Consider the following 12,303-nt stretch of genomic DNA (forward strand, 5'->3'; position numbering starts at 1 on the left):
CAAAGCATTCACAACTCTGCCCCCAGCTACATCATTAGCCTAGTCTCAAAATACCAACCTAATCGCCCTCTCCGTTCCTCCCAGGACCTCCTGTTCTCTAGCTCCCTCATCACCTCCTCCCATATCCGCCTCCAGGACTTCTCCCGAGCCTCGCCCATCCTGTGGAATTCCCTACCCCAATCTGTCAGACTGTCTCCAAATTTATCCACATTTAGGCAATCCCTGAAAACTTACCTCTTCAGAGAAGCCTATCCTGCCTCCATCTAACAACTGCACTATTTTTTCCATTAGCTCATCCCCCACAGCTATTACCCTTTTGTATAACTTGACCCTCCCTCCTAGATTGTAAGCTCTAAAGAGCAGGGCCCTCTGATTCCTCCTGTATTGAATTGTATTGTACTTGTATTGTCCTCCCTAATGTTGTAAAGCGCTGCATAAACTGTTGGCGCTATATAAATCCTGTATAATAATAATAATAATAATATTCATCATTTTCAGCACCATGACTGAAATTTGTGGAGTTACGAAAATGGTGTGATTGTGGCAAATTATAAAGCACTGAGTGTTATTTACTAAAGGAAATTCCACTTTGCACTCCAAGTGCAATGCAAAAGTGCACTTGAAACTGCACTGAAACTGCACTTGTAGTGCAAAGTGGATTTGCCTTTAGTAAATAACCCCCATTGTCACTGTAAACACCAACTTACTACAAAAATTGCTGTTGAGCATTGAAAGAAGAAGCCACACATTGTTGAGTAGAAAACATTTTACTCAAAGCACATTCACATGTGCATTAGAAAAGGGGTTTTGAACAAACCAACATCTTTGGTGTATAACATTTTTTTCACATTAGAAATATCCTTTTTTTGGTTAAACAGGCATGTTTCAAACAAAAAAACAATACACAACTCAGGAACTTACAAAGTTCAACTTTGATAAAGTGAAGGCAATATCAGACATTAGTATGTCCAAACTGTGTTGATATTGCCTTCATCAGATGGGGTGATGTCACCCCCGTAAAAAACAAATTTTGAAGATGCACACACATTGTGATTCAAACTGGGGATTTCCCTCCTGATCCCATGCCTAATGTCAACATGTGCTAGCTCCCATGATGGGGGATCAATGGACGTGGTTCGGGGGTGCAACCCCTTCCTCTCACCTACTTGAGTTGCGAGGAAGGGGTTGCACCCACAAAACGTTTACATTGATATCCCATGATGGCAGATAGCACATGTTGACACACCCTGTGCATCTTCAAAATTTGGCTTTTAAAATACTTTAAAACTTGTTTTTAAAAGCAAAAATACACAATAAAACGGTAAAATTTGTGTGTGTGTTTTATATTCTGCCTAAAACATCAATGATGTTCTTCATTTTTTGTTGAGCATCATTGATGTTTTCCTTTATATTTTCTAAATCACGATTGCACCCCATTATCTCCCCGATGAGGATCTGGGCACTTTCACTTGTGAAATGAGATTCTTCTTCCACAACATCCACATCACCTAAAATAAAAAAAAACACACCATGTATTATAAATATGCAGGCATACATCTATTACCTGAAGCTGTGGTCTCAGACACTCACCTGTTGTGGTAACTATTTCACCCACTTCATAAACCTCTCCTTCCTCCACATCCTCTGCTTGTAGTTTTGGGATTTCCCCTTCTTTAGGAGGTGGGGGGTTCCTGGTGTCCTCAGATGTCCCGAGTCTTTTCTCCCCTATGTGAATAAAAAAAAGGTATACTTAGCACACAGATATTTGATGGCAGAAGTAGGAATATGAAACATTGCTTTGTAGTGTTGTACAATTGTCTGTTTTGGCAGAGATCCATGCTGAAGAATTTTTTATTTCCTTTCTAAAGCTGGAATATTTACCTTTTTTGTTAAAGTTTCACACATGGAGACACCCCTAGTAACCTGTGTGGGACACCCTAAAAAGGGTGTTCTGGTGTCCCACACTAATGCTCCTGCGTCCAGATGTGTAAACAGCTGCTGAGTGTCCTCTCCTTACACTGAATCAATAACAAAATAAAGAGGCAGGCAGAGATGTGGAAACTGCCGAAGTTTGTGAAGCCATAGGTCCCCATGGCAGACATCCCCTATTTAAAAAAAAAATTGGTGGCCTGAAGAGCACATATAATTGTGAGCGTACTAAGACCCAGAAATTAATGAGATCAGGAGCAGCAGCAGATGACATTTATGTACCCAGGCTGTGGAACTATGAGAGACTTCATTTTCTGGCAGACCAGACCAAAGTCAGGGAATCCCTCTCAACCCTACCTTCCACGCTTCCTTCCACCCCAGCTGAGGCTTCTGATGCCCACCCTGGGCCTTCCAGCCAGCAAGAAGTGGAGGAGCCCAGCTTGAGCCAGGTATAGCATTGTTCAACAATAGACAGTAGTGGCCAAAAATGTTTGGGACAAGAATGAAAAATGCTGGGGTTAGAATGATAGTCTTTTCTATTTATTAACATTCAATTTGCAACAGTCATGAGCTGAAAATTGTGTGTGATTGATGAACAATAAACTAAAACTATGTCCCTTTTTCATACACAGGAAAGCCTCAGCCAGGAGGAGGCTGTGGAATGTGGCAGCCAGGAGCAGGAGGAGGCTGGGGTAAGTGGCAGCCATGAGGTGTCGGGGGTAAGTGGAAGCCAGGAGGTGGCCGGGCCCAGTAGGAGCCTCACAGAATCGCAAATCCCTCCTCTCTGCCTTCCAACCAAAAGGGCCAGGAAGGGGAGTAACATGGAGAAGGCAGCACTCAGGCTGATTAGGGAGGCTAATGAGGCCCCACTCTCCAAGAGGCCTTTGCATGCGTAACTGCATACAAAATGCAGCAAATGGAGGAGGGCCAATGCCTCTTGTGTGAGGAACTTATGGTGATCACCAAAAATGAGGGGTTGAGGAGCCAACTCACAATAAAAACACACCTGTGTGAGTTGGACCATCCTCCTCTTGCCACACCTCCAACGCCACAGCCTGGAAGGAGGCTTGTAAGGGAGACAAAAAAGTGATGGCCTGGTTCAGTCTGGTCTGGCAAAAGATGCAGGCTGTTGACCACAGCCTTGGGACATAGATGTCATCTGCTGCTGTTCCTGATCTCTTGGAGTCCTGGAACAGATTGTGCTTACTATTGTATGGACTCCTCAGGCCACCAATTTTGGCTGGCAAATAGTTGATGTGTGCCCTGGGGTACAAAGACTTCGCCAATTTCAGCAGTTTCTTCAGCGTTGCCTTCCTCTTTATCTTGTTATGACCCAGCATAAATGGCTATTCTATCTTCAGAAATATTTGCCTATGTGTTTTATTTCAAAAAGGACAGTTTGTTTTTGAGTAGGCAGGTACATTTCCAAAATACAATGTCAAATTAACAAGGGACACCAACACCAACCTCCTTGAGATTAAAAAATACAAGATCATAATAGTGTTGTGGTAACTTGACACACAAAACGAGAATAAATATAATGGAGATCACTATAAAAAAAATTAAATAAAATAGATCTTGATAAAAAAAAAATATATATATATATATATATATATATATATATATAAACAAAAATTAGAAACATTATTATGGAGATCTGATGAAAAAAATAAATAATATTATTCAGGAGATCACGAGAAATAAAAAAAACGGTTTGTGTGAATATTCATTATTCTAGCATTCTAAAGAAGAAGAGAATGCGCTGCATTAAACTATTTTAAAAATTGCAGCGTGACGAATGTGCTATCTCCATTACGAACGCTAGTTTTACCAGACCAAGCGCTTCCGTCTTGTAATTTATTCTGAGCATGCGTGGCACTTTGTGTGTCGGAATTGTCTACACACGATCGAAATTTACGACAACGGATTTTGTTGTCGGAAAATTTGAGAACCAGATCTCAAATTTTGTGGGACGGAAATTCTGATGGAAGATGTCCGATGGAGCCTACACACGGTCGAAATTTCCGACAAAAAGCTCCCATCGAACATTTTCTGTCGGAAAATCCGACCGTGTCCGATGGGGCTTTAGTCTAATTTTATGTGGTCATCCCTCTATTTGCGAGGTGAAACTTGAACCAGTATCCACTAATTCTGTTGTCACTACCCCCTATTTATGTGGTCCTTTCTTTGAATATACATACTTGTACATTTAGGCATAGTATGATTTGCTTTTTTATTTATTTTGTATTTTTTTTACAGAAAATATTTTCCATCTGTAATTTTAATGTAGGTTTGTGATGGCATGGATTGGTTTTTACAATATTTTGTATATATTTTTAAATCTCCTGCAAGGCATAATTAGAGTCCCATGTTTTATTTCTTTTTGTGTGATAATATACAGCATTGCCTTCTTATAACAGAAAATATTTACATATCTTAGCTTATAGCACCTTCTGAAGGTAAATCTCTTCAATGTAGCACAGAGGGTAAAGAAATAAAAAATCAGTCTCTACTCTATCCAAAACGAAAAAAGAGGTGTACATATACTTTAGTGAACCTGTATTCAGACTTTGAAAAGTAAAAGAACTGTTACCAAAGATGTCTATTATTACCTTTTTAAAGGTAATATTATTACCTTTATATTATATTATTCATATATTATTACCTTTCCTAATAAAAGTAATAACATGTATTTAATATTTATTGATATGTTTTAGTTTAAGGACCGGAAGGATTTGCCCCCTTAATGCGATTTGATTAAGGGTTTGCCCCCTTAAGGCCATTTTTTGTGATACAGCACTGCGTCGCTTTAACTGACAATTATGCGTCCGTGCAACGTTGTACCCAAACAAAATGTATGGCCTTATTTTCCCTCAAATAGAGCTCTCTTTTTTTTGGTATTTGATCACTTCTGTGGTTTTTATTTTTTGCGCTATAAACAAAAAAAGACCAAGAATTTTGAAAAATAATAATATTTTTAACTTTTTGCTATAATGCTATAGTAAATATCCCCCCAAAAATGTAAAAAAAACAAATTTCTTCATCAGTTTAGGCCGATATGTATTCTACTACATATTTTTGGTAAAAAAAATTGCAATAAGCGTATATTGATTGATTCGTGCAAAAGTTATAGCGTCTACAAAATAGGGGATATTTTATGGCATTTTTATTATTATTTTTTTTAGTAATGGCGGTGATCAGCGTTTTTTAGCAGGACTGCGACATTGCAGTGGAGAGTTCGGACACTTTTGATACTTTTTAGGACCATTTACATTTATACAGCGATCAGTGCTATAAAAATGCACTGAATACTGTGTAAATGTCACTGACAGGGAAGAGGTTAACACTAGGGGGCAATCAAGGGGTTAAATGTGTTCCCTGGGAGGTGTTTCTAACTGTGGGGGGATGGGACTGACTGGAAGAGGAGAGAGATAGCTGTTCCTAATAGGGTGGATTTGATTTAAATCAAGTCAATTTAAATCACGATTTAAGTCATAATTTAAATCACTAGTAAAAAACTTGATTTAAATCAATTTGATTTAAATTATAATTTTTAAAGAGCAACTGTCATCTCTGTCCCACAGCAGGTCCTCCTCTGACCCGCTGTTGACTCACTGACAGTCCCATTCACTTTAATGGGAGGGCTGGTGATGCAGCAGTGACACAACAAGGAGAGGGACGTGGCAGCAGCAGGTGAGTGGATGCCCGCTAAGAGGAGCTGCCAAGATAGATCTGAAATGACAGGAGCTCTTTAAGTGTAAGGACTCATTCTTGCTGGTAGTTAGAATCTTTAATATTTGCAAACAAAATGAAGGTTTCCTATTTAGAATAATAAGCTGTCAGGTTAGTAAAACAGCGACATCAGAACCGATTCAATCATACAGTTTGTAGTGTACATAGATTTGCAAAACAATGGCATAAAGGAATATTCCTGCACTTTGTTTTATCTTATGGTTACTGTGAAATTGTGTGAATGCAGTGCATGTTATCTCAGCTTGCAGAGTTTGGATTCATTGCGTGAGTTTACCAAAAATGGACATATTGCAGAATATACAGCCTCATGCTACATAGCTAAGCTCCATTTCATGCTGAATAAACTCAATTATTAATGTATCTTAAATAGAAAACTATCTTTGGATAGATTTTTTACTCCAAAAGCATTTTATTAAAATAAGTTTGATAAAAATAAAAAAATCGATTTAAATCAAAACAATCAGATTTAAATAAAAAAAATCTGATTTTTTTTTTAAATCATTGATTTATGTCCACCTGGGTTCCTAATTACTATGCTCTCTGTGGAGCGATCGCAGGTGGCCAGTGGACATCGCGGCCTCCGGCCACGTGCATCGGCTCCAGTGTCGCGCCGGGCATGGACGCCTCCAATAGCTGTTAAAGCGGCCGACATACAATGACGGTGGTACGCGCAGCCGTGCCAACCTGCTGCAGTACAACTGCGGTGGCTGGTCGGCAAGTTGTTAACTCTTAGCTGGTTACAGAAATATATGCCTAGTGTGTGCCTACTTTGCCAGTTTTGATTGCCAAAATCATGATTATTATAGGACTGTCTGCTGGCATTTCAGTGACTACTAAAAAGTCACATTTTTGCACAATTTTCAAAGTCATATATACCTTTAACGATAATCAAGCAGTGTAGGGGCTAATGAAAAAAATGATGGTAATTATTCACAAGCAATAAAAGTACTTGGTATTAGACACAAAGGGGAAGTTTTACTAAAACTGGCACACACAGAATATGGTACAACTGTGCTTAGCAACCAATCAGCTTCTAGTCTTTATTGTTTGAATAAGCTGAAGTCAGAAGCTTACTGGTTACTCTGCACAGCTGCACCAGATTCTGTGTGCACCAGTTTCAGTAAATCCCTCCCAAAGATCTTCAAATGCATATTCACTATTGCCAGAGAAAAGGTAGCAATCATTTGATAAAATCAGATCTGTGTACACATGGGCAGTTGGATTTAGGAGAGAGGTGTGGGTAACTCAAATACATCCCCCAACAAAAACAGTATATTACCTATTTCATTGGAAGATAATAAAGTGCACTAGAAAAATAAATTAAACTTTGGACAATAGGCGTGCCACTAATGTTAGACTAACATGATACAACAAGAGCAGTAATATATTTCTCCATAGTCTCATCTGCAAGTAATCCTTTAGTACTAGGCAACGGTTGTTTCCACAAGTTTACTTGTTATAGATGACACCCAATACACATGGTTGATCTCCTGCAGTTCACAATATAATCTTTATCCTGAAAAATCAACAATTACTTCAGAGAGGTAAATATTACCTGAAATTAAAATTCCATGGTCAGTAAATAAAAATCTCATAATACAAAGTCAACAAAGGTCCCAGTCGGCTGTCGCAATGTGAAGTTTTCATAGCACAGCACGTACTTATCTAAGCAATAGCGCCATATGAAAGTAAATCTGTTTGTTGAATAGAAAGGTGTGTATAAGCTTCAGAAAACTCAGTTTCATGGTGTGATGCATTTACAAAGCCATTTTTATCTAACACTGTATATGCTCAGCTGTGCCAACACAATAAGCTGTAGTTGATTTTGGCTATGGTTGCATGACTATCAAACATGTCAGTATTTTATTCCATACTCTGTCTTTCCGACATAGTTTCTTAAAGACAAAACAAAATTTACTATAATTATATTTTCCACTGTTATAGAAAATAGGGAATGTGTTTAATTCAGTATTGATATTCTTCCCAACGGTGTAGTGGGAGGGTCTTGATATTGGAACACTGGAAGTGACTAATTTGAGGGGTTTAGGGAATGCTCTTGATTCTCCATCACACTTTTGTTGGCATGTTTGAACTTTTGCAATTTACTGTGAGTACATTTACATATCAGTGAAACCAAGAAATACAGTCAAAAGAGCTCCTATACGATTAAAACAATTTGCATGGACACTTAGCTATGAGGATACAGAGAATGCTACTACCATAAACACCTTTAAATTGCCCAGACTATTGACAATGATTTACACATTCTTAGCAAGCAGTGAAAGAGCAAGCCCTCACTGATCTCTCTAGCTGCATGTACAGTGAAGTAACTCATTCTAATACAGTTTAACAATTGGTGGATTGGTGGTGCCTAGTATCTGCTTGTAAAGTCAGTTGACTGTGAAAGTAGGACTATAGGCATTTTTTTTCTTTTCATTTTGGATAGAGCAAGGGAGTGTTATAACCCCTGTCAGATTAATTTCTTTTTTTGTCATCTGTGTCCTATTGCGGAAATTTCCCTTCACTTTCTGTACTATAGCCAAACAGAAAGTGAGTGGAAATCCCTGCAAAATAAGGGAATTCCTTGGGGACCCCCAGATCAGCAGAACTAGTGTCCCCATTGGAACATTCCCCCTCTGTTACTTTTATGGGGACAATCCAAAATGTAGGGTTTTCTTCTACTTTCATTTTCAATGATAATAGTAGACAGGACAAATAGAGAGGGGGAATTTCCCTAACGGTGCCACAGACAGTAATAGAAACTGACAAGCATTCTAATCCCTCTGCACTCTATCCAAAACCAAAAAAAAAAAATTGCCTTTAGTTATACTTTAAGTAGACACATGTCTGCTAAGCAAAAGATCTTTGTGTATATTTCAACTCAAAGTAGAAGTCAAGGCTATTACAAATTAAAGTAGAACTATAGGAAAAACATTTTTTTTCATTTTGGATAGAGTAAGGGCGGGAATAATCCTTATTAGATTTTTTTTGTCATCTGTGTTCCTTTGCAGAGATTTCCCTTCACTTCCTGTCCCATATTCATAGGAAGTGAGAGGAAATCCCTGCAAATTAAGGGAATTCCTTGGGGGCTCCCAAGTCACCAGAACTAGTGTCCCCATTAGATTTCCCCTCTATTACTTTTCTGGGACCACCTAAAATTTGTGATTTTCTTTTACTTTCACTTTCTTTTTTTAAACCATAGATTTTTATTAGAATTCAAAATGTACAAACAAAGATATGCGTAAACATACATATTGCATACGTGTTACAGTATAGGAATAACAAGAACAAGGCTTATCGTTACACAGGCATCCTTGAAGTATATTGTTGTGTAACCTCCTCCAGAGGTTAAGCCTATCACCCCACTTGGGTACATTTTGTGATCAGGTTCATGTTATAAAATTTAGGTAGGAAACCTATCAGGGACCTCGATGAGGGTTCCAGGAGTTGGGTAACTGGACTCATCACATAACATAACATTAAGCGAGTGAAGAAAAACAAGGCTAGTAATTAAACATATAAAAGGAAGTGAAAAACTCCCATCTAGGTATCAAGTCAAACCATTTTAAGGGCTACCACTGGAGGACATTCAGCTAGCATTGATATTTTCAGTATAGTAGGGTTACTTCTACTTCATATATGTGGCAAGGATTTTTTTAGAAGATTTCCATATACCCCAATGTTTATGGAAGCTGTATGCTCTTCCTTCTTTTTATGCAAGCATTTCTTCCATCCATGTGTTGTGAGTTAACTCTAGCTATAACTTCTTCGATGCTAGGGAGAGATTTAGAGCGCCATTGTTTAGCAATGGAGATATGGGCTGCAAATAATATGTGGATGACTACTTTTCTTGATAATGGAATAAAGGACTCCATACCCAAACTTAGAAGTGCCAATGCTGGAGTGATAGTGTGTGTGTGTGGAGCCTGAGATTTCAGCAATAAGGGAGAGGATGACCTTTCAAAAAGGTCTTATTACAGTACATCCCCAAAGTGTATGTAAAAGGTTATCGACCTAATGACACTCCCTCCAGCACAAGGGTGTCAGATTTGGATCGAGCTTGTGCAAACGCAAAGGGCGTCATGTACCACCTATGCAAAATTTTCTGTGCATTGTCCCAGTGGACCACACACACTGAGGATTTGCTATTGAGTTTTATTGCTAAATGCCATTGCTGTAAGGAAAACTTCTGTTGTACTTCCTGTTCCTATTTTAGCATAGCTGACAGTTTGCTGTGTATGGGATGATATAGGTACAATAACGATAAAATAGGGATATACCTTTAGACCTAACTGTGGGCTTGCACTTCTATAGGGCACTCTGGGGTTGAGGCTTTATAGTGTTTTATCTGGTGTATTTTGTAAGTGTTAAGGGTGACTGGGTCCTGTAAATCAGCTAGTAAGAAGTGTACCCCTTTTGCATTTTTCAATAACTAAGGTAACGTAGGACAAATAGAGAGGGTGACTCTCCTTAACGGGGGGGGGGGGGGGGGGGGGGGCACAGACAGCAATAAAAACTGACAGGTTTTAATCCCTCTGTACTCTATCCAAAACAAAAAAAAAATGTTTGCCTTTAGTTATACTTTAACTTAAACCTGCTCCAACCCCCCCCCCCCCCCCTTCTAAATATTCTCCTAACTACCCTGTAAAAGGAAGATGCTTATTGCTCATACCAGGGCTTGACAAATTTGCTTTGAATATAGGAGCCAGCTAAAAAAGTTAGGAGGTACTGGTATGTGAAGAAGAAAATAAAAACCTTAGCTCTGCTGCGGGTAAGCAGCAGAGCTAAAGTTTTTATTTTTTTTCCTTTTTAGATGTTAACCACTTGCCTACCAGGCACTTTCATCCCCTTTGTGAGCAGGCAAATTGTTAGCTTTCAGCGCTGTCGCACTTTGAATGACAATTGCGCGGTCATACAACACTGTACCCATATAACATTTTTATCATTTTTTTTTAGATAGATAGAGCTTTCTTTTGGTAGTGCTGTATTTAATCACCACTGGGGATTTTTTTGCTAAACAAATAAAAAAAGACTGAACATTTTGAAAAAAAACGACTTTTTAAAAAAATTTCTGTTATAAAATTTTGCACTGATGGGGAGGCACTGATGGGCAGCTCTGATGAGAAGGCACTGATGGACATTGATGAGGAGGCATTGATGGGCAGCACTGATAGGCAACTCATAGGAGGCACTGAGGGTGGCACTGATAGGCTGCACTGATGGGCACTAGTAGGCGGCACTGATGGGCACTGATAGGCAGCACTGATGTGAAGATACTGATGGGTGGCACTGATAGACAGCGCTGACACGCAGCACTGATAGGTGGCACTGATGAGTCACTAGTGGGTGGCACTGATAAGCTGTGATAGGCTGCACTGATGGGCACTGATAGGTGGCACTGATGGCCTGCACTGATAATCAGGGCACTGATTATCAGTGTACATGTGACAGCCCATGAGGAAAGTACTGCCGATAATCAACAAGTCTGTTTACAATGTGATCAACTGTGATTGGACACAGATGGTCACATGGTAAAGGGCCACAGTGATTGACTCCTTACCTTGATCTGTGATGAGCTGTGTCTGCTCATCACAGAGTGCTCCCGAGTGTGGCGGGGTTATGGGAGGACGTCAGTAGATGTGCAGTGAACTACGCAATGTCTGGCCCTGCTTCCCTCCCCCCACTGTCTTCTGGGAGATACACAGGTCCCAGATCAGATTGCGCAGCATGACTCGCGCATGCTCAGTAGTAAACATGCTGTAAAGCCATAAGGCTTCATTTCCTGTTTCCCTTAGTAAGGATGTACCCGGTGCCAAGGGACGGGTTGGCTTCAGGTGAGGACATTGCGGGCTCCCTGGACAGGTAAGTGTCCTTATATTAAAAGTCAGCAGCTGCAGTATTTGTAGATGCTGACTTAACATTTTTTTTTCTTAGGCAGGAATTCCACTTTAACCTCTTCCGGACCAGCCGCCATGGTTATACTGTGGCAGGTTGGCTCCCCTGCGCGAAACCACGTAGCTATACGTTGGCTCGCGGGATCCGGATAGCAGGTGCACGCACGCTACACAGTGGGGGTGCCGATGCTCGTGGCTGACGGTCGCGATGACTACCGGCCACGAGCGATCGTGACCAGGAGAGACAGAACAGGGACGAGTGTGTGTAAACACACACTTCCCTGTTCTGTTTTGAAAGGAGTGACAGATCGTGTGTTCCTATTAGCTAGGAACCAGGATCCGTCACTTCCTTTAGTTAGTCCCCTCCCCCTTCAGTTAGAATCACCTCCTAGGCAACACAGTTAACCCCTTCACCGCCCCCTAGTGTTAACCCTTCACTGCCAGTGACAATTTTTAAGTAATCAATGCATTTTTAATCGCAATGATTGCTGTATTAATGCCAGTGGTTCCAAAAATGTGTCAAAATTGTCTGATGTGTCCGCCATTATTGTCGCAGTCACGATAAAAATTGCAGATCGCCGTCATTACTAGTAAAAAAAAATAATAATAATAAAAATATTATATATATTATATATATTTCAACTCAAAGTAGAAGTCGAGGCTATTACAAATTAAAGTAGTACTATAGGAAAAACTTTTTTTTTCATTTTGGATAGAGTAAGGGCGG

General features: G+C 39.7%; 1 protein-coding gene across 14 annotated transcripts in view; it reads left to right on the top strand.

The window, feature by feature from the left end:
• BMPR1B (bone morphogenetic protein receptor type 1B) overlaps positions 1-12,303 on the top strand; it is a 700,361-nt gene that overhangs the window by 67,220 nt on the left and 620,838 nt on the right. For 10 of the 14 annotated variants that reach the window (XM_073601167.1, XM_073601124.1, XM_073601147.1 and 7 more), the window contains one exon: positions 2,562-2,621. The exons of the other annotated variants lie outside the window; for them this stretch is intronic. The gene's annotated coding sequence lies outside the window, so the exon portion shown is untranslated. The remainder of the gene's footprint in view (positions 1-2,561; positions 2,622-12,303) is intronic. 14 annotated transcript variants of the gene reach the window in all.

The sequence above is a fragment of the Aquarana catesbeiana genome, linkage group LG01 (assembly GCF_042186555.1).
Source record: "Aquarana catesbeiana isolate 2022-GZ linkage group LG01, ASM4218655v1, whole genome shotgun sequence".
Classification (NCBI taxonomy): Eukaryota; Metazoa; Chordata; class Amphibia; order Anura; family Ranidae; genus Aquarana; species Aquarana catesbeiana.